We start from the raw sequence: 22,004 nt of genomic DNA, 5'->3' as shown, positions 1-22,004 counted from the left end.
TCCTCTCCTGTTGAAAACACTTCAAAGGATAGGAATACAAGGGAACTTCCTTAAAATGATAGAGGGAATATATGAAAAACCCACAGCTAATATCATTCTCAATGGGGAAAAACTGAAAACTTTCCCCCTAAGATCAGGAACAAGACAAGGATGTCCACTATCACCACTGTTGTTCAACATTGTGTTCGAAGTTCTAGCGAGAGCAATTAGACAAGAAAAGAAATACAAGACATCAAAATTAGAAAGGAAGAAGTAAAACTATCACTGTTTGCAGATGATATGATACTATATGTCAAAAACCCTGAAAAATCCACAGCAAAACTACTAGAGCTAATAAACAAGTAGAGCAAAGTGGCAGTTTACACGATCAACATTCAAAAATCTGTAGTGTTTCTATACACTATAATGAATAATCTGAAGGAGAAATCAAGAAACAAATTCCATTTACAATTGCAACTAAAAGAATAAAATACTTAGGAATAAATTTAAGTAAAGGACAAAAGACCTATACAAAGACAACTACAAGAAACTGTTAAAAGAAATCACAGAAGACCTAAATAGGTGGAAGAGCATACCGTGTTCATGGACTGGAAGACTAAATATAGTTAAGATGTCAATTCTACCTAAATTGATTTATAGATTCAATGCAATACCAATCAAAATCCCAACAACTTACTTTTCAGAAATAGAAAAACCAATAAGCAAATTTATCTGGAAGGGCAGGGTGCCCTGAATTACTAAAAGTATCTTGAGGAAAAAAAAACGAAACTGGAGGTCTCATGCTGCCTGACTTTAAGGCATATTATGAAGCCACACATGGTCAAAACAGCATGGTACTGGCATAAAGGTAGATATATTGACCAATGGAACTGAACAGAGTGTTCAGGTATAGACCCTCTCATCTATAGACATTTGATCTTTGATAAGGCAGTCAAGCCAACTCACCTGGGGCAGAACAGTCTCTTCAATAAATGGTGCCTAGAGAACTGGGTATCCATATGCAAAAGAATGAAAGAGAACCCGTATCTCACACCCTATACAAAAGTTAACTCAAAATGGATCAAAGATCTAAACATTAGGTCTAAGACCATAAAGCAGTTAGAGGAAAATGTAGGGAGGTATCTTATAAATATTATAATTGGAGGCAGTTTTATGGACCTTTCACCTAAAGCAAGAGCACTGAAGAAAGAAAGAAAGAAATGGGAGCTCCTCAAAAAACAGAAAATGACAAGTGCTGGAGAGGATGTGGAGAAAGAGGCACACTTATCCACTGTTGGTGGGAATGTCAAATGGTGCAACCACCATGGAAGGCAGTTTGGCGGTTCCTCAAAAAGCTGAATATAGAATTGCCATATGACCCAGAAATACCACTGCTAGGTATCTACTCAGAGGACATAAGGGCAAAGACACAAACGGACATTTGTACACCAATGTTTATAGCAGCATTATTTACAATTGCAAAGAGATGGAAACAGCCAAAATGTCCATCAACAGACGAGTGGCTAAACAAACTGTGGTATATACATACGATGGAATATTATGCAGCTTTAAGACAGAATAAACTTATGAAGTACATAGCAACATGGATGGACCTTGAGAACATTATGCTGAGTGAGACTAGCCAAAAACTAAAGGACAAATACTGTATGGTCTCACTGATATGAATTGACATTAGTGAATAAACTTGGAATATTTCGTTGGTAACAGAGACCATCAGGAGATAGAAATAGGGTAAGATATTGGGTAATTAGAGCTGAAGGGATACAGACTGTGCAACAGAACTGGATACAAAAACTCAGAAATGGACAGCACAATATTACCTAATTGTAATACAATTATGTTAAAACTGAATGAAGCTGCATGTGAGAATGATAGAGGGAGGAGGGCTGGGGACATGAATGAAATCAGAAAGAAAGATAGATGTTAAAGATTGAGATGGTATAATCTAGGAATGCCTAGAGTGTATAATAATAGTGAGTAAATGCACAAATTTTAAAAATGTTTTTGCATGAGGAAGAACAAAGGAATGTCATTATTGCAGGGTGCTGAAAATAGATGGCAATTAATATTTTAAAATGTCACCTTATGTGTGAGACTAAAGCAAAAAATGTTTATTTGTTACAAAATTTATATTTTGACTATTACATTTCCTAAAATACCTTATGTAAATAGTTTGATTGAACACCATAAGTACTTGGAATCTCAGGAAGGACATGAGATTTTGCTGGTTTGTCCAGAGTGATGCCCCGATGAATCCCAGAGTGATTCGATCAGTGAGTAGAAAAGTATTTGCAAAGCCCCCTTCGGGGAATGGTGAGAACAGGGAGAAATTCAATTTCTCCAAGTTAATTCTGGATATTCTCACAAGCAGTGTGGACAACCAAAGCCATAGGCTGAGTCCCCACAAAGGATAAGTCAAAAAAATAAGTCACATTCCATGTGAAGGAATTTTAGGAATACCTGCCCAAGTTATTTTGCTTATACCATTATTCTTTCAATCCACAAAAATAATATGTGAAAAGAAATCATTTCCTAATTACATTAAGAAGAGTTCTTTCATAAATATAAAATTAAAAATCAAAGTGATAAGAAAACTTATTTTATAGTTTGACTGCATTTTCTTTTTCTTAGTAGTTCAGAAAAGAACAGTGACTCTTTCAATCAATAAAGTATATTAATACCCTGGATGCCAAGATGCCAAGCAAATCTGGAACCATCTAGGAAAGAGTGATAAATTATGGATAGTTTATATATCATCTCCCCACCCTCAGTAGCCAACAGGCTAATAAACCTGTTGTCATAGGTTGTAAGGACCAGCAAGATGATTTCCTACTGACACACATTTACCCAATACCCTCATCCTAAGGTCAATCATGCCATCCTGTAGTTTTCAACAGGGGGTGTTAACTACCCTACAGCTCAGTAGCCATAAAAACAGGAGATGGATTGAGGTCACAATGATTTGGGGCTCTGGATGGTATTGATGGCTAAAAAATTCCAAACAATTTTAAATCCCGAGGACAGTCATGCATAATGAAGACATTCCCAACTTCCAATAACAGACTAATTATGTTCCTGTTGAGAAATGTGGATATAATTTTTGGTAAAGCTTATATTTATAGGCTTAATCTTTATCTCTCCCAAAATATTCCAGATGTTCTGATACTGAATAAGCTGAACTTGTTGATTTGGGCATGAAGAAGAGAGACTTTAGACTATAACCTATGAGCTAAGCTTGAGACAGTAAAAGTTTGCCCTTGATGCTCATGCAGCTCAGAGATTTCCTTGGATTCTATAAGTTGATTGAGTCTTTGTCATTTGTAAATATTTCTAAGAATCACAACTGCCAAAGGGGGAGAGCTTAGACAGAGATAGGGTCGCAATGAGTTTTCTTTACATATTGTAGGTCTGATCTTAACTACAGTCTTGGAAGAAAGGTTTTGTTTGAATGTTAAGGTGCGCATGGCTCATGGCTCAAAAGGGTGACTGACTAAGGGAGAAGATCACTCACAAAGCTCTGTATGTGAACACAGCAGAGTCTGGAATCTTTGATTGTCAAAATGGTGTTGGGGGGACTGCTTCTGCTCAGTGGTAGAGGCCAGGGATACTGCTAAATATCTCACAATGCACAGGACAGCTCCCCACAACAAAAAATTATCCAGCCCAAAATGCTAGCAGTGTCAAATTTAGAAGCCCTGCTCTAAATCTATTAAAGCAATCACTGTTTGCTTCCCCATGCCCTGACTAAGCTTAGGAATATGAAGTTCACTAACAGTACATTCTTTTTACATAATCCCAGTGTTCCTGAAAATGCCACTTGGCTGGTTTGAAACTGTTGTATAACCCACAAAAGCCATGTTCTTTAACCCTGATTCAATATTGCTGGGTGGGATTTTTTGAGTAAGTTGTTTCCATGGTGATGTGACCCACCCAATTATGGGTGGAACCTTTTGATTAGGTGGTTTCCATGGAGCTGTGTCTCTACTCATCAAGGTGTTGTTGCTTACTGGAATCCTTTAAGAGAGAGCCATTTTGGAAAGAGCTAACAGAGCCCCACAAGTCTCTGGAGAAAAGGAATAAAACACCCCTGAGGAAGCTGTTTGAAACAAGAAGCCAAAGACCCCAGCAGATGCCAGCCACATGCCTTCCCAGCTGACAGAAGTGTTCTGGACTCATCAGGCTTCCTTGAGCCAAGGTACCTTTCCCCGGATGCCTTAGTTTGAACATTTTTATAGCTCTAGAACTGTAAACTTGCAATTTAATAAGTTCCCCTTTAAAAAACCATTTGATTTCTAGTATATTTCATTCTGGCAGCTTTAACAAACTAATACAGCCAGCATTGTCATTATCTTCTTCAATAATAGCAGCACGTTTTCAGAGCAAATTTTAAAATTTGAGGGTTTTTGAGAGATTTTAGGGAAACTTGATCAGATTCTTCACCAGAAATGAAAACCATGTATGTACTAAACTCCAAGCCATTAACTTCTAGGTTAAGGAGAAACTTCCAGGACAATTACCATTGTTTCTGTAATTTCAAATCTTTCTATCATTAGTACATCTATTGCACAGCCTTCAAAAATAAGATTAGGGAGTGATGACATCAATATGATGACATAATTACTGAAAACCTTTCCTCAGAGATTCAGCAAATAAAAAGACAATTCTCACTTGTTTAGAACTCTGGAGGAAGGTATAGACTGGAGAAGGATCCCACAAATGCTGAATCAAAGGAAAAAAAGTCAGGTAGGAAATGTCTGTTCTGGACCAGCCAGTCCTCTTCCCTCCCTCTCACAGAAAGTGTATATAAACAGCATCTGGGATCCTTCCCACATCCCCCTGGGAACATGGACTATAAAATCTCTCACAGAAGTAAGGCAGATACCCATATATATCCAGACACAGAGACCCAAGCCCACAGGAACCCATGGCAAGACTAAAGCGATGGGGGAAGAATAGAATACATAAGGGCAACAAGGAGGGATTTCCCATATGGAGAAATAGGGAGAGAACCATGAAATCTTCCTACAAACAGCAAGTAGCGAGGCAGAAATTAACCAAATTAAACTGTTTTGGATCCAGAGAAGAGGGAAGGACATTTCCAGGCACATGTCAGTGAGGGATAAAGAGTCTGTGAAAATGTGGACAGAGACTGTACTTCCACCCCCTAGAAAGAAACAGCACCAGGCAGCCAAATCCTTGCGTAGGGCAATTCTCTGCCAAAAGTAAAGTGGGGAGGGGATACACAGCCCCACATTGAGCCAGATCTTTGCTGGGGAAGTGAAAACACAGGAATTCCACAGCTACAGCCCTATCAGGTCAGATGCTTCCAGGGGTCCGGGAGGAAAACAGCTTCTGAGGGTGACTGAGTCATCAAACAGTGCCATCTGCTGAGCAGGCTAGAAAGTGCAGCAAACTGCGGGGATTTTCTGAGCCTCTCCAAACCCTATCCCAGGCCCATTGGAGCTTGTCTATGCCCCCTATAATAGTACTTAGCCTTGTTTCGGTTGAGAAATATGGAGGACCCAACTGTCAAAGCAGTGCCCTAATACAAACCCAGGCAACAACTAAACCCTAGCCAAGAGAGAAAAAGACTGACCTTCAGAATAGACCCATCAAGATAATCAGATGACCAGATATCAGCAAAAAAATCACAAGACATACTAAAACTCAAGAAGAAGTGGCCCAGGTGAAGGAACAGATCAAAAAGTCAGAGGAGATACAGAATCTGGAACTATTAATCAAGGATGTGCAAACAAATCTCCTGAATCAATTCAAAGAAATGATGGAAAATGTATATAAAGAGATAAAACGTATTAAGAAGACACTAGACAAACATAAAAAGAATTTGAAATAATACATAGAAAAACAACATATCTAAATAAAAGACGCTATAGATGAAATTTAAAATATAGTGGGGACACACAAAAGCTGATTTGAAGAGGGAAAAACTAGATGATAGATCAACCAAACTTGAATACACTAAAGAACAGATGGAGAAAATATGGAAAAATTTGAGCAGGGTCACAGGAAAATGATAAACAGTACAAAATGTACAAATATATACATCATAGGTGTCCCAGGAGGAGAAGATAAGAAAAAAGGAGCAAGAAGAATATTTAAAAAAAATAATGGCTGAAAACTTCCCAATCCTTATAAAAGACATAAATATGCAAATCCAGTAAACCCAACATACTCCAGAAAGAGTAAATCCAAATGGATCCACTTCAAGATATACAGTAATCAGACTTTCAAATGCTGAAGAGAAGGGGAAAATTCTGAAAGAAGCAAGAGAAAAGCAATTCACCACCTACAAGGATAGCCACAAAAGCCTAAGTATTAATTTCTCATCAAACACCACAGAGGTGAAAAAGCAGTGGTATGATATATTTAAGATACTGAAAGAGAAACATCACCAACCAAGACTTCTCTATCCAGCAAAGCTCTCCTTCAAACTGAAGGAGAATTTAAAATATTCACAGATAAAGAGAAGCTGAAAGAATACATCAATAAAAGACTGGACTTATGAAAACTACTAAAGTGAATCCTATAGATGTAAAGAAAAGACAGGAGAGAGAGGTCTCGAGGAGGGTACAAAGTTGAAGAACATTAATAGGGTAATGTAAAGGATAAAGAAGAGATAAAAATAGATCTGACAAATAAAAACCAAAAGATAAGATAAAGAACTGTCTTTATAGTTTTAACTTTGAATGTTAACGGATTATACTCCCCAATCAAAAGACACAGATTGGCTGAATGAATTAGAGAATATGATACCTTTATAAACTGTTTACAAGAGACTCATTTTAGACCCAAAGATTCAAATAAGTTGAAAGTGAAAGGATGGAAAAAGATATTCCATGCAAGTAGTAACCAAAAGAAAATGAGGTAGCTATATGAATATCTGACAACATAGACTCTAAATAGAAAAATGCTATAAGAGATAAAGAAGAACACTACATAGTAATAAAAGGAGCAACTCAATAAGAAGAAATAGCAATCATAAATATCTGGATTCTAATCAAGGAGTCCCAAAGTACATGAGGCAAGCACTGGCAAAACTGAAGGGAGAAATAGACAACTCAACCACAATAGTGGGAGAATTCAACATACCATTCTCTCCAATAGATGGACTAACTAAACAGAAGGTCAATAAAGGAACAGAGAACCTAAATAATATGATAAATGAACTAGACATAGCAGACATACAGAACATTGTATCTCAAAACATCAGGATACACTTTCTTCACAAGTGCTCATGGAACATTCTCAAGGACACATGATATCATGGGGCATAAAACAGGTCTTAATATATTTAGAAAGACTGAAGTTATTCAAAGTACTTTCTCTGATCATAATGGAATGAAGCTGGAAATAATAACAAACAGAGACCTGGAAAAAATATAGAGAGAGGTTAAACAATGCGTGCTTAAACAATCATTGGTCAACGAACAATTTGTGAGAGAAATCAGTAGATATCTCAAGACAACTGAAAATGAGAACACAACAGTATCAAAACCTATGGGATGCCATGAAGGTGGTGCCAAAAGGGAAATTTATAGCCCTAAATGCTTAATTTTAAAAAGAGAAAAGATCTAAAATCACTGAGCTAACTGAACAACTGGAGAACCTGATTAAGGGCCTATATGAAAACCCACAGCTAACCTCATACTCAGTGTTGAGAGACTGAAAGCTTTCCCTTTAAGATCAAGAACAAGGCAAGCTTCCCATTGTCACCACCACTATTCAACAGTGTGCTAGAAGTTCTAGCTAGAGCAATTAGGCAAGAAAATGAAATAAAAGGCATCCGAATTGGAAAGGAAGAAGGGAAACAGTCACTATTTACAGATGACATAAGCCTATATTTGAAAATCCAGAAAAAAAAAAAAATGGCAGCAGTGCTACTTGAGCTGATAAGTAGGTTCAGCAAAACAGCAGAAGACAAGAACAACACACAAAAATAAATGGCCTTTCTATACACTAGAAATGAGTTGTCTGAGGAGGTCACCAAGGAAAATAATTCATTTACAATGGCACCTAAAAGAAGTAGATATGTAGGAATAAATCTAACCAAGAATGTAAAGGTCTTATACACAAACAGCTGCAAAACATGGCTAAAAGAAATGAAAGAAGAGCTGAATGAATGGAAAGGCATTCCATGTTCATGGATTGGAAGGCTAAATGTTGCTAAGATATCAATTCTAACCAAACTGATGTATATATTCAATGCAATAGCAATCCAAATTCCAACAGACTACTCTGCAGAAAAGGAGAAGCTAATTATCAATTATATTCAGAAGGGTAAGTGGCCTTGAATACCCAAAAACATTTGAATGAAGAAAAGAATGGAGCGGGAGATATTGAATTTCTTGATTTTAAAGCATACTAAAAAGCCGCAGTGGTCAGAACAGCATGGTACTGGCATAAAGATAAGCATATTGATCAGTGGAATTGATATCCCAGAAATAGACCCTCGGATCTATGGTCAACTGATTTTTTATAAAGCTCCCAAATCCACTTGACTGGGACACAATAGCCTTTTTACTAAATGGTGTTAGTACAACTGATATCCACAACCAAAAGAATGAAAGAGGAGCTCTATATCACACTCCAATCAAAAATTAACACCAAATGAATCAACGACCTAAATATAAGAATCACCATAAAATTCCTGGAAGAAAATGTAGGGAAACATCTTCAAGAACTAGTAATAGGTGGTAGTTTCTTAGACTTTACACCCAAAGCACAAGCAATGAAAGAAAAAAAAAAAAAACAGATAAATGGGAACTCCTCAAAATCAAACACTTCAATGCTTTGAAGGACTTTGTCAAAAGGATGAAAAATCAATTGGAGAATATTGACACAATGTCAGAACATATTTGGAAACCACATATCTGATAAGGATTTGATCTCCAGTATATAAAAAGAAATCCTATAGCTCAACAATAAAAAGTCAAACAACCCAATTTAAAAGTGGGCAAAAAATGTTGCACTGAGGAGAAAGGAGAAAATATTCAAATTCCCCATCTGGGGAAATTCTGATTCTCTTGCAAGCAGTGGGGGCAACCTATTCATCAGGATGAGCCCTAGATTTTGATGTTCACCATTATGAAACTTACTCCCGCAGTGGAGAAATTAAGCCTAAATATCATTATGCCAAAAGAGTCACTGCCAGAGAACCTCTTTTGTTACTCAGATGTGGCCTCTCTCTCTCTCCAAGCCAATTTGTCAGGTGAACTCACTGCCGTTCCCCCTACATGGGACATGACTCCCAGGGGTGCAAATATCCCTGGCAATATGAGACAGATTACCAGGATGATCCAGGACCCAACATCATGGGATTGAGAAAGGCTTCTTAGCCAAAAGAGAGAATAGAGAAATGAGACAAGATAAAGTTTCAGTGGCTGAGAGATTTCAAACAGAGTAGAAAGGTTATCCTGGAGGTTATTCCTATGCATTATATAGCTATCCCTTTTTAGTTTATGGTATACTGTAGTGGCTAGAGAGAACTACCTGAAACTGTTGAGCTGTGTTCCAATAGCCTTGATTATTGAAGATGGTATAACTATATAGCTATATATAGCTATATAGCTTAAACAATGTGACTGTGTGATTGTGAAAACCTTGTGTCTGATGTTCTTTTTATCCAGGGTTTGGACAGATGAATAAAAAATTAAATAATAATGGGAGGATAAAGGGTAAAAAATTGAGTAGTTTGAAATACTAGTGGTCAATGAGAGGAAGGATAAAGAGTATGGGATATATGAGTTTTCTTCTTTTTCCTTTAAAAAATGGGCAAAGGACGTGAATAGACATTTATTCAAAGAGGAAATACAGATGTCTAAGAGGCACATGAAAAGATGCTCAAGTTCACCAGCTATTAGGGAAATGCAAATAAAACCCACAATGAGATATCATCTCACATCTACTAGAATGGCTGTTATTAAACAAACAGTCATATACAAGTGTTGGAGAGGATGTGGAGAAATTGGAACACTTATTCGTTGCTGGTGGGAATATAAAATGCTACAGCTGCTGTGAAGAAAAGTTTGGCATTTCCTCAGGAAGTTAAACATAGCGTTGCCTTATGACCTGGCAACTCCAGAAGATCAGAAAGCAGGGATGTGAACACGACATTTGCACATCAATGCTGAAAGTAGTATTCGTCACAATTGCCAAAGATGTAAACATCCCAAATGTTTCCATCAATAGATGAATGGATAAACAAAAGGTGGTATATACATATGATGGAATGCTATTCAGGAGTAAAAAGGAATGAAGTCTTAAAGCATGTTACAACATGGGTGAACCTTGAGGACATTATGTTAAGTGAAATAAGCCAGACACAAAAAGACAAATATTTTCTTATCTCACTGACATGAACAAATTATAATATGTAAACTCATAGACATAAAATATGGAATATAGGTTACCAAGTGAGCTGGTTTGAAACTGTTGCATACCCCTGAAAAGCCATGTTCTTTAATCTTCATTCCGTATTATTGGGTGGGATCTTTTGGATTAAATTCTTTCCATGCAGATGTGAACCACCCAATAGTGAGGGGGACCTTTTGATTAAGTGTTTTCCATGGCGATGTGTCTCCACTGTTTCAAGGAAGATTGTATACTGGAGTCTTTTAGAGGGAAAGGAAAAGGTTTAAAGCTGACACAGATGAGAGAACTTTGGAGAGGCAGAGGGAAAACACCCCTGGGGAAGCTATTTGAAATGAGAAGCTGGGAGAGAAAGCTAGCAGACATTTCAATGTTCCTTCCCAGTCAACAGAGGCATTCTGAATCCACAGGCCTTTCTTGAGTCATGGTGTCTTCTTTTTCTTGGATGCCTTAGTCTGGACACTGTTATGGCCTTAGAAATGTAAACTTGTACTAAATTCCCTTTTTAAAGGCCATTCCATATCTGGTATATTGCATTCTGGCAGCTTTAGCAAACCAAAACAGATTTTGGTTCCAGAGAAGTGAGTTGCCATGGTTTGCAAATATCAAACATGTTGGAATGGCTTTTTAAGTGGATAAGGGGAAGATTCTGGAAAAGTTCTGAGGAGCTTGATAGAAAAGTCCTAGAATGTTTTGAAAAGATTGTTGGTAGAAGTGTGGAATCTAAAGATCCTTCTGATAAAGACTTAGACAAAAATGATGCATGTGCTATTGAAAACTGGAAGGAGGGTGATCCTTGTTTTAAAATAGCAAAGAATCTGAAAAAAATGACTACTGATTTTGGATGGAAGACATATATACATATATATATATATATATATATATATATATATATTTTTTTTTTTTTTTGCATGGGCAGGGACCAGGAGTCAAACCTGGGTCTCTGGCATAGCATGTGAGGAATCTGCCACTGAGCTACCATCACACCATCTTGAAAGACAGATTTTAAAAGCCACAAGCTGGAATACTTAGCTGAAAAGTTTAGACTAAATGTGCAAAGTGCAGCCTGGATTCTCCTTGCACCTTCTAGGGAAATATGACAGGAAAGAGATAAGTTGAGATCTGAGATCTTGGGCACAAAGAAACCAAAAATTGATGGTCCTCAAAATTCTGGGCTTCCAGAGGGAGATTCCAGTGAGTAAGGCCCCATGTGAGGATATAACCAAATGTGGACCCAGTCAGCCACTACAAGACAAACCAGGATTGGAAATGGTATTATCCAGAAAAGATTTATGGAAAGTCTTATTGTCTGATAGGTGTGATCTCAGAATAATACATAGAAACCAATTAGAGTGTTGTGGGATCTGTGTAAATAGAACCACTTCCAGTCTGCACTCTAAGAGACAGAAGAAGGACAACTTGAAGGAAAAATAACTTCAAATCAGAACCACGGAAGGTGAGATTTGAAGCTAAGAAATCTTGGGCCAGGAAAGTGGACCCACCTATGCACTTGGAAAGGGTGAGTTTGCCCAGATGCAAAGAGTGGAAATTTCACCTTGACATTCAAGAAGAGTTATTGTGCCCCAGGCCTTGAGAGGATGAAGCACCTTCCTTGGGGATTGGGGAGGGCCTGGTCACCACTGCATTGTTCTGAGGGAGTTGAGCATGTGTCTTGGAGATGGCAGAGAGCCCGTGTACTGCCTTGATGCTTAGAGAGGGTGGAGCTAAGGAAAAGTTTATCTCCTCAATGTCCCCCAAGGTTGAAACCATCACCCCAGTGTTTGGAGAGAGCAGGGCCACCGCATAGGCCCTTGGAAAGGGAGGGAATGCCGCCTGTCAAAACCTTAAGGATAAATGATTCTCAGACTTTGAAATTTAATGGAGTTTTCCCTGCAGGTTTTAGGAACATTTGGGGAACTTTGACGCCTGTTTACCTTCCAACATCACCCTAAGGAAATGAGAATATGTATCCTATTACTATCCCTTCTTTGTATGTTGGCAGCAGATAACATGTTCTGAGTTTTACAGGTCCAGTGATAGAATTTTGCCTTAAGACAGACATGTCTGTAGTTGACTTTGTACTTGTTTTGTACAGAGTCAAAACAAAATTTGTAGAGATTTTGTACTTGTTTTGACTTTGAATAGTATTTGTATTGTTACTGGAATGGTTTAAAGCTTTCTGATATTGCAGTGGGAGGGATGTATTTTGGATATGGAAAGGAAATGTCTTTTTGGGGGGGTCCAGAGGGTGGAATGTGCTGCTTTGAAACTGTTGTGTAGCCCAGAAAAGTATTGTTCCTTAATCCCCAATTCAATATTGTTAGGTAGGATCTTTTGGGTTAAGTGTTTCCCAATTGTGGGTGGGACCTTTTGATTAGGTGGTTTCCATGGAGATGTGACTCCACCAGTCCTTTGAGAGAGAATTATTTTGGAAAAAGCTTCAGAGTTGATACAGACAAGAGACCTTTGAAGATGCAGAAGGAAAGCATCCTTAGGGAACAACTGAAGTGAGAAGTGGGGAGAGAAAGCTAGCAGACATCACTATGTTCTTTCCCAGTTAACGGAAGTATTCTTGACCAATTGACCATTCTTGAGTCAAAGTATCTTTCCCTGGATGCCTTAGTTTGGACATTGTTATGGTCTTAGAACTGTAAACTTGTAATGTAATAAATTCCCTTTTTAAATGCCATTCCATTTCTGGTATATTGCATTCTGGCAGCTTAAGCAAACCAAAACACCAGGCAGAGAATGAGGCTAAAGAATGAGGAGGGGTTGCATAAAATGTACAAAATGTTTAACTACATTGAATTTAAATGTTTGGAATGGACAGAGATGATGATAGCACAACATTGTGAGAATAATTAACAGTGCTATATGGTGTGCAAGTGTGGGGGAAAGGGGAAGTTTAGAGTCATGTAATTCACCAGAAGGCAAGTTGGAGGCTAAAACGCGGGGATGTATAACACATGAATCTTGTGGTGTACAATGTCTGGGATAAACTGTACAGATATTTAAAAATTCTTTCATGAACTAAAGCAGATGTATGGCAATATAACAGAGGAGTATATGGGGAAAATGCACTTATCTCAAATTGTGGACTATAGTTAACAGTAATATTTCATTTTTACCTCTTCAACAATAACAAACGTACTATGCCAATCTTATGGGTGAATAATATGGGGGGATTAGGAATAAGGGAAGATTAGGGTTTTCTTTTTTCTGGAGTAATGAAAATGTTCTAAATTTTATCATGGGGCTGTATGCACAGCTATATGATGATGATGTTGTGAACTACTGATGTGTACTTTAGATGGTTTCTGTGTATGAAAATATCTCAAAAATTGTATTAAAAAACAATATTATATGTAAGCTGCTCTAGAGGGTTGGAGGTTTGCACTTTTAGGCCAACACTTTCAAGAACAAAGTTATCTGCCTTGTTTGGATCGTGACAAATATTTTATGAATTATCAAGAAACTTCTTTGTATTTAATCTTTTTTTTTTCTGGTTATGGCCTAAAACCATTTTTTGTACGCTGTGGAGCTTTTATCTGCCTTTTCTGTAGAGTAATTGTTCTTACATTTATAAATGACCATGAAATTGCTTTTGTGACTCTCTCATTCCCAGAAGAAAAAAATAAAGTGTCCTTATTACACCTTCTCATTTCCCATTCTTTTTTAGTTACCTCATTTGTCTCTTCTCATGATTCCTTCTGTTTCTTTTTTCTTATTTTTATCCTAGTAAAATACATATGATCTAAATTTCTCCTTTTAATTACATTCAAATAAATGATTACACACTGTTAATATTCACAATATTATGTTACTATCACTACCGTATATTACCAAAACTTTTCCATCATCTCAAATAGAAATTACATACATTTTAAGCCTTAATTCCCACCCTATCCTCTGATAACTTGTATTTCAGATTCTGATTCTATGAGTTTGCTTAGTCTAATTATTTCATATCAAGGAGATCATACTTTATTTCTCTTTTCTGTCTGGCTTACTTTACGCAATGTGATGTCTTCAAGGTTCATCTATGTTGTCGCACATATCAGAACTTCATCTATTTTATGCAGCTGAATAATATTTCATCGTGTGTATATACTACATTTTGTTTAACCATTCATCAGTTGTTGAACACTGGGGTTGATTCCATCTTTTAGCAAATATAAATAATTCTGCTATGAACGTTAGTGTGAAAGTTCCTGATTTCAAATCTTTGGGGAATATTCTGAGAAGCAAGTTTTCCAGGTCTAAAAGTAATTCTATATTTAACTTTCTGAGAACTGTCAAAGTATCTCCCACAATAGTTGCACCGTTTTACATTCCCAACAGCAATGAATGAGTATTCCTCTTTCTCTATATCCTCTTCAACACTGTAGTTTTCTGTCTTTTTCATAATAGACATTCTAGTGCATGATAAATGGTATCTCACTGTGATTTTGACTGACATTTCCCCAATGACTGATGATGTTGAGCATCTTTTCATGTGCTTTTTGACTGTTTGTTTGAAATGACTATTCAAGTCTTTTGACTATTTTTAAATTGGTTGTTTGTCTTTTTGTTGTTGAGTTCAAACATTTAATTATATAACTAATTCAAAAATGTAGTTATATTTTCTAAATATTGTGTACTTGTTGGATAAATGGTGTCTAAGTATTTTCTCCCTTCTGATGTTGTCATTTTACTATCAAGCTAAAGTCCTTGATGCACAAAAGTTTTAATTTTGATGAGGTTCCTTTCATCTGTTTTTTCTTTCATTACTTGTTCTTTGGGTATAAAATCTAAGAATCCATTGCATGACACAGGTCCTTAAGATACTTCCTTACATTTATTTCTAGGAGTTTGGCACTTCTAGCTCTTATATTTAGATCATTGATCCATTCTGAGTGATTTTTGCGCATAGTGTGAGGTAGGACCTCCCTTTCACTCTTTTGAATATGGACATCTAGTTTTCCCAACACCATTTGTTAAAGAGACTATTATTTTCCCCATTGAGTGGCCTTTGTCACCTTGTCAAAAATCAGTTTACCACAAATGTGAGGTTTGATTTCTGAACTCTCAATTCTATTCCATTGTTCTATGTATCTGTCATTGTGCCAGTGCCATGTTGCTTTGATTGTCTTTGTAATACATTCTAAGATTGGTAAGTGTGAGTCCTCCAACTTTGTTCTTCTTCATATTTCTTTTAACCTATAAAGCCCACGATGCATATGCACACACACACTCCTCCGCATGACAGAAGCACAAAAATACAAACTGAAACAAATGGAGAATAAAGTATTGCATGCAGTATCAAAAATGGAGCTACCCTCCATAATAATGAATAACGGGAGTTATGGGTCAAGATTTTCACAATAGTTCAGTGAAAGTGGATAGAAACAACTGATAAGTTGAATGCTGGAATTAAGTAAAGCAACTTGACTTATGTCCCTCCGGGATACTACAACTTGTGCCACTGCTCTTATTTCTTGAGCAAGGTGGTGTGGGATTCATAACATGCATGAGTTTCTTGTTATATATTAGGAAAAGTATATTTTTTATGCCAAATTAAATATTCAAGAAGCTTTCTATGAACATGATATAGTCTGAGAACAAGAAGCTTTCGAAAAAGTTGTAGACAAGGATAAAAATAGATTGAAAGGAAAGGATGGAAAAAGATGTTCCATGCAAGTTGTTAGCAAAAGAAATTAGGAGTAGCTATAATAATATTGGACAAAATAGACTTTAAATGTAAAGACATCATAAGAGAAAAAGAAAAACACTATATATGAATCAACAACATGCCCTAAGTCAGGAGGCACTCAAAGACTTAAAAAAAAGAAAAAGCAACACAACATCCAACATGGAAACATAAAATATACATTTCATCTTTCTGTAAAAAAAAAAAAAAGTTGTAGAAAATATCTCTCTCGGTTTTCCAGAGTTTCCAGTTTGTCTGCCCCAAGTGTATTAACAAAATTCTATGAATGAGAAATTTGAGATAAAAACTCTAGAAGAGGGAAAAAGAAAGCATGTAGTGGTGGAAAATTTGGAGGGAGACGTTAGGTTTATCCATGTTCTCCAGGAACCACTCAGAAGACATGGCCTTCTCACTAGTCCTCTCTGGGTCTTTGTGTCTCTGTCCATAAAATGGAACAGATTGTAGCCACCTGCTACCAATGAGATTACATTACATTAATATTTTGGGTTCCTATTCAACATTGAATATTTGATGCATTTATTTTGATGTCTTTGGAATGTGGAAGCATTAGAAGTCACAGATACAGTAACATACATAATAGTGATGAGGTTGATAAAATTAATGATGATGATGATGATATGATGACAATGATGATGATGGTGGCTTTGTAGGAACTCTGGGATTGTCTAAAAAAGAACATATCCTTAGTGAATTCCTAGAGCACTAAATTTGACTAGTCCTTGAGAAACAAGATAAAAATAATAGAAGATCCAGTCAAAATTGTCTTTGAATGCCACAATTTAATATCCTACATAATTTGATTACATCCTACTTTGGAAACATGATTAGTTAAGTATGATAGAGATATACATCCCATAGAATTGTATAAGTAAAATGAAAGTATTGCTTAAAATATTTTTAACATCAAAATCCAGCAAATGTATTTTGTTTGAAATATTTTAGAAAAGGTTCAGGTTTTGATTTCAGGAAGAACAATGTTAACATTCATGAGTTTTCTATAGTGTTAACACTACAGAAAATTATTTAATGCAAAACTATGCAAAGGGTGTATGAGGTGGATCTGACATTTAAAATATCAATTATCATAAAATCAAATAAAATTTTAATTCACTGGGGTGAAAAACAGTAAATATCAGATGACTTAAAGATTAAAGAAAGAGCTGCATAAAGGTTTAAATATATTCCTCTCATTTTGAGAATGATTCTATTTTACAAATAAATTGCAGTATTCTAAATATGCAATATTAAATGCTATAGTGAACTTAAATTAAAGATATATCTACCTCAATGGTTAGATATCATTTTAAGTTTCATTTTTTGTCTTCTACTAAAGTGAACCATTTATATATTTCTATAGATTTATCCATAATCTTCCATTTCTCCACAATTATCTTCTTTTTAAAGGTGTATAATTTGTTTCCAGCTACTTGGGAAAAATAACCTGTCTTAAGCACTACTGAGTGTATGAAACTTTGATTTTATATAGTCATATGTAGAAAAATAATAAAAACGAGTAAATCTTTTTCCATCTGATGAATCTCTTTGATGACTTTTTGGTTAAAATATTTTAAATTCTATAGCAATTATAAAATTTAGAAACATTTTCTTGCTTCAAGAGTAAAATGTGCATTGACTACCTCAACAGGCTAGAGAAGAAAAATCATATGACCCTATCAATAGGTGTAGAAAAAGCATTTGACAAACTTAACACATCATGATAAACTTCCAGAGGACCAGGAATAGGAATTCCTTATCTTGATAAAAAACATATAATGAAAACCTATACTTAAGGTTATATCTAATGGTAAGAAACTGGGTACTGTACCCCTGAGATCATCAAAAACGAGTGGAAATTCCATCTAGTGCAGTAAAACAAGAAAGGAAATAAAAGACATACTAATTGGGAAGAAAAAATACTTTCTTTGTTCACAGGTGAAAAGATTGTATATATAGAAAACCCAAAGAATACAAGAAAAAGAAAAAACTCATAACTCCTGAACAAATAAGTGATTATAACAAGGTCACAGAATATGGAATATAAAAAAATAATTACTTCTCCATATATCAACAAGTAATAATAAGAATTTGAAATTTAAATGGCAATGGCATTTCCAACAGGAACAGCAGAAAATAAATAAATAAATATAAATTTGACAAAATATGTACACAACCTATATGTGAAAAACTATAAAACTTATGAAAGAAGTCAAAGAATAGACAAAAAAAATCTAAATAAATAAAAAGATATTCCATGTTCATGGATTGGAAGATTCAATATTTTTCAGTTGTTAATTCTTCCTAAATTAATTTATAGATTCAGTGCAATCTAAGTTATAACATCATCAAGCTGTTTTGTGCATATTGACAGATGTTCAAAATTTTGTCCAATACAATAATGCAGAAGAATAAAGTTGAAAGACTGAAACTAATAACTTCAAGATGTATTAAAAAGCCACAGTAATGAAGAGTATGGTTTTGGGAAAAAAATTAACATGTGAATCAGTGAAACAGAAGAGAGATCCCAGAAATCGATCCTTATGAATATATCAACTGATCTCTGACAAAGGAGCAAAGGCAATTGCATGAGAAAAGGAGAGTCTTTTTAAAAAATGGACATCATCATGAGAAAGAAGTGTATCTAGACGGAGAACCTACACCTTTCACAGAAATAATTCAGAACTGATCACAGACAAATATAAAACATGAAACTATAAAAATCCTAGAAAAAAAAAATAGGAGACCTACGTGACCTTGGGTTGAGCAAAGAGTTTTTAGGTACAACATTAAAAGAACAGTCTATGAAAGAAAACATTTGAAATATTAGACTTAATAAAAATTTAAAACTTCTGTTCTGCACAGAAACACAAGAAAATCAAAAGCCAAGTCATAGACCAGGAATAAATGTTATCAAAACACATATTTACTAAATGACTCGTATCCAAAATATACAAAGAACTCTTAAAACTCAACAATAAGAAGACAAATAACCCAATTTTAAAATGGGTACAAGATCTGAGCAGACATCTCACCAAGAAATATAACCAGAAATGAAATGAGCCTGTGAAAAGATTCTCATCAACAGTTTTCAACAGGGAATTACAAATACTACAACTTCAATGAGATACAACACACACCTATTAGGGTGGCCAAAATCCACAAACAATACCAAATGCCTTGAGGATGCACAGCAACACAAGCCCTGTTTCATTACTGGTGGAAATGCAAAATGGTATAGCCACTTGGAAGACAGTTTGGCAGTCTTTTACAAAGCTAAACAGTTTTACCATACATTTCAGGATTTACACTCCTTGGTATTTACCCAAATGAACTGAAAGTGCATGTTCACACAAAAACCTGTGCTCATGCACAAGTTTATACCATCTTTTTTAATAATCACCAAAATCTTGATGCAACCATGATGTACATCAATAGATAAATGGATGAAGAAATTGTGGTACCATTCAATGAAATATGATTCAGTGATAAAAGAAATGAGCTGTCAAGCCACAAAAGATATGGAGGAACCTTAGATAAGTATTGCTAAGTTAATAAGCCAGTCTGAAAGACTACATACTGTGTGATTCCAATTGCAAAACTATAAAGATAACAGAAAGATCAGTAGTTGCTGGGGTGGGGGGCAGGAGAAGTGTTGATAGTGGAAGCACAGGAGAGTTTTAGGGTAGTAAAACTATTTTGTGTAATGCTATAGTGGTGCATACATGACATTATGTATTTCTCAGAACCCATACAATATTGCAGCAAAAAGAGTTCATTTAATGTATTCAAAATAAAATTTTAAAATAGGGATTTGGGAATTCCAGGAAGGAATGTAGAGAATAACAATAGAATCTAACTGTATTGCAAATGATTAGAGATATCAGTATGATTTCAGGCTTAATGTAATATAGATATAGATGATTATATTAGCTTTCTCCAGAGAAATAGAAGTGGCGGGGCATATGCAATTTATGTAAATATTAAGAGATTAATTATGATCATTGACTCACGTGACCTTGAAGATAGACAAGGTTGAATTCTCTAGGACAGGCCACAAGTTAGGAACTCAAAACTTTAATGAAATCCTCAGGGGAAGCTGATTGGATGAAGTAGAGATAGAAATTCTTTTTTTGTGATAGGTAAAATCAACTCTCCCTTTAAGGCCTTCAACTGATTGGGTGAAACTTCTCCCATTGTTGAAGATAATCTTCTTTGGTGATAGTTAATGTAATCAGCTACAGATGCAAAATACCTTCACAGTAACAATCAGGCTAGTGCTTGCTTGACCAAACTGCTTGCTTGATGACAACTGGACATCATAATGTAGACACATGAATTTAACCACCACAGTCCACCCCTTGTCAATTTGGCACCCATATACACCTCCTAAAAGCACACTTAATTTCTAAATAAAAGTAATAATAGTCTTACTTTCACTGATCACCATTCAACTGTCCTGTGTACAATTGGAAACACAATAATCCTTTCCTAGAAGAGGATGCAAATCCTTTGGCAGTATTCACTCTTACACTTGATATACTGTAACTTAAATACTATGATATAATATTAATACAACTTATATTATTTGATAAGGGGATAAGACAGAAGAAAACAAAGATATTTGCTTTATGTCTGTGGGCAAACATTCAAAAAACAAGGAAGAAATACTCATAACCATCACAGTCTTCATTTTTGCAATTGGCCATGTGCTTTTAGCTCTTCTTTCTAACTACCTTCTTCCATTACTCATTCCATATTCTCTTTACTTTCAGCAATCACCTTAGCTCATCATAGTCCTATGACTTTTGAGGTGACCCACATCTTCAATCCTGAATGGTCTGGATCATTAATAGTTCCACCTGTATTAGGCTTTTGTGGTATCCACTGATTTTAATCCCAGGACATGGTAATAATAAGAGATGCTATAAGGGATCTCTTATATTCCATGCATATTCTTCTTTACCTCCATTATATAGTAGCAGTCTCATTTCCCCTTGACAATCAGGACCAATCACTCCAGATAATACAATAATTCTCTTCTTTGTCTGTTGATTTAGAGACATGAGGAAATTTCCTTTGTTTGTAGATGTCTTTAACTATAGATGCAATCAATTGACTAATGATTTAAAACCATAAAATACCTCCACAATTACAATCATGCCAATGCTTATTTGAAAAAATTGCTGGACACCATAACCTAGACAGGTTGACACATGATCTTAACCACCACTGTTACTTAAGAAATGTTTTTAGATGTGTATATACACACGTGGCTTAGTTAAACAAATAATTTTTGCTTTGTCAGCTAAGAGAGACTAAAAGAAATGACATCCCAGTAGCATTAATCACTCATGTAGTATCAGATCTTGGTTTCTATTACCATTCTCCAAAAGAAGGAAGTAGAGCCCCTTGGAGAAATGGCTGATTGTAGGACTTGGCAAGAAATAAACAAGATCAGCTTGGGGCATTCTAAAGTGTTAGTCAGTAACAAAGTACTAAATATATATAAAGGCATACTTTTCAGAGATATTGTGGATTTGGTTCCAGATCACCACAATAAACTAAGCACGTGAATTTTTTTGTTTGTTTCCTAATGCATATGAAAGCTATGTTAACATGTGTCATAGTGCAATAATATAATGTCTAAAAAATGTGTATCCTTAATTTAAAAATTACTTTCAGCTAAAAATGTTAATCATCAATTGAACCTTCAGGGGTCATAATCTTTTTGCTGGTGGAAATTCTTGCCTTTATGTCACTAACTGATCATGATGGTGGTTATTCAAGGTTGGGGTAGCTGTGGCAACTTCTTAAAATAAGACAAAATGAAGCTTATTTTGCATCAACTGAATTTTGCATTTTGCATCAACTGAATTTTCCTTTAAGAAAAAAATGTATCTTTAGCATG

General features: G+C 35.6%; 1 long non-coding RNA gene across 1 annotated transcript in view; it reads left to right on the top strand.

Annotated features, from left to right (window-relative positions):
- The first annotated feature begins 4,020 nt into the window (after positions 1 to 4,020).
- The window catches only part of LOC143669899 (uncharacterized), a 74,279-nt gene continuing 56,295 nt past the window's right edge, over positions 4,021 to 22,004 (top strand). Inside the window, exon 1 of the long non-coding RNA XR_013169112.1 lies at positions 4,021 to 4,195. This is a non-coding gene — a long non-coding RNA (uncharacterized LOC143669899). The remainder of the gene's footprint in view (positions 4,196 to 22,004) is intronic.

Source organism: Tamandua tetradactyla, chromosome 26 (assembly GCF_023851605.1).
Source record: "Tamandua tetradactyla isolate mTamTet1 chromosome 26, mTamTet1.pri, whole genome shotgun sequence".
Lineage (NCBI taxonomy): Eukaryota > Metazoa > Chordata > Mammalia > Pilosa > Myrmecophagidae > Tamandua > Tamandua tetradactyla.
Note: the sequence above shows the minus strand (reverse complement) of the source record. Positions and strands in the feature narration are given on the sequence as shown.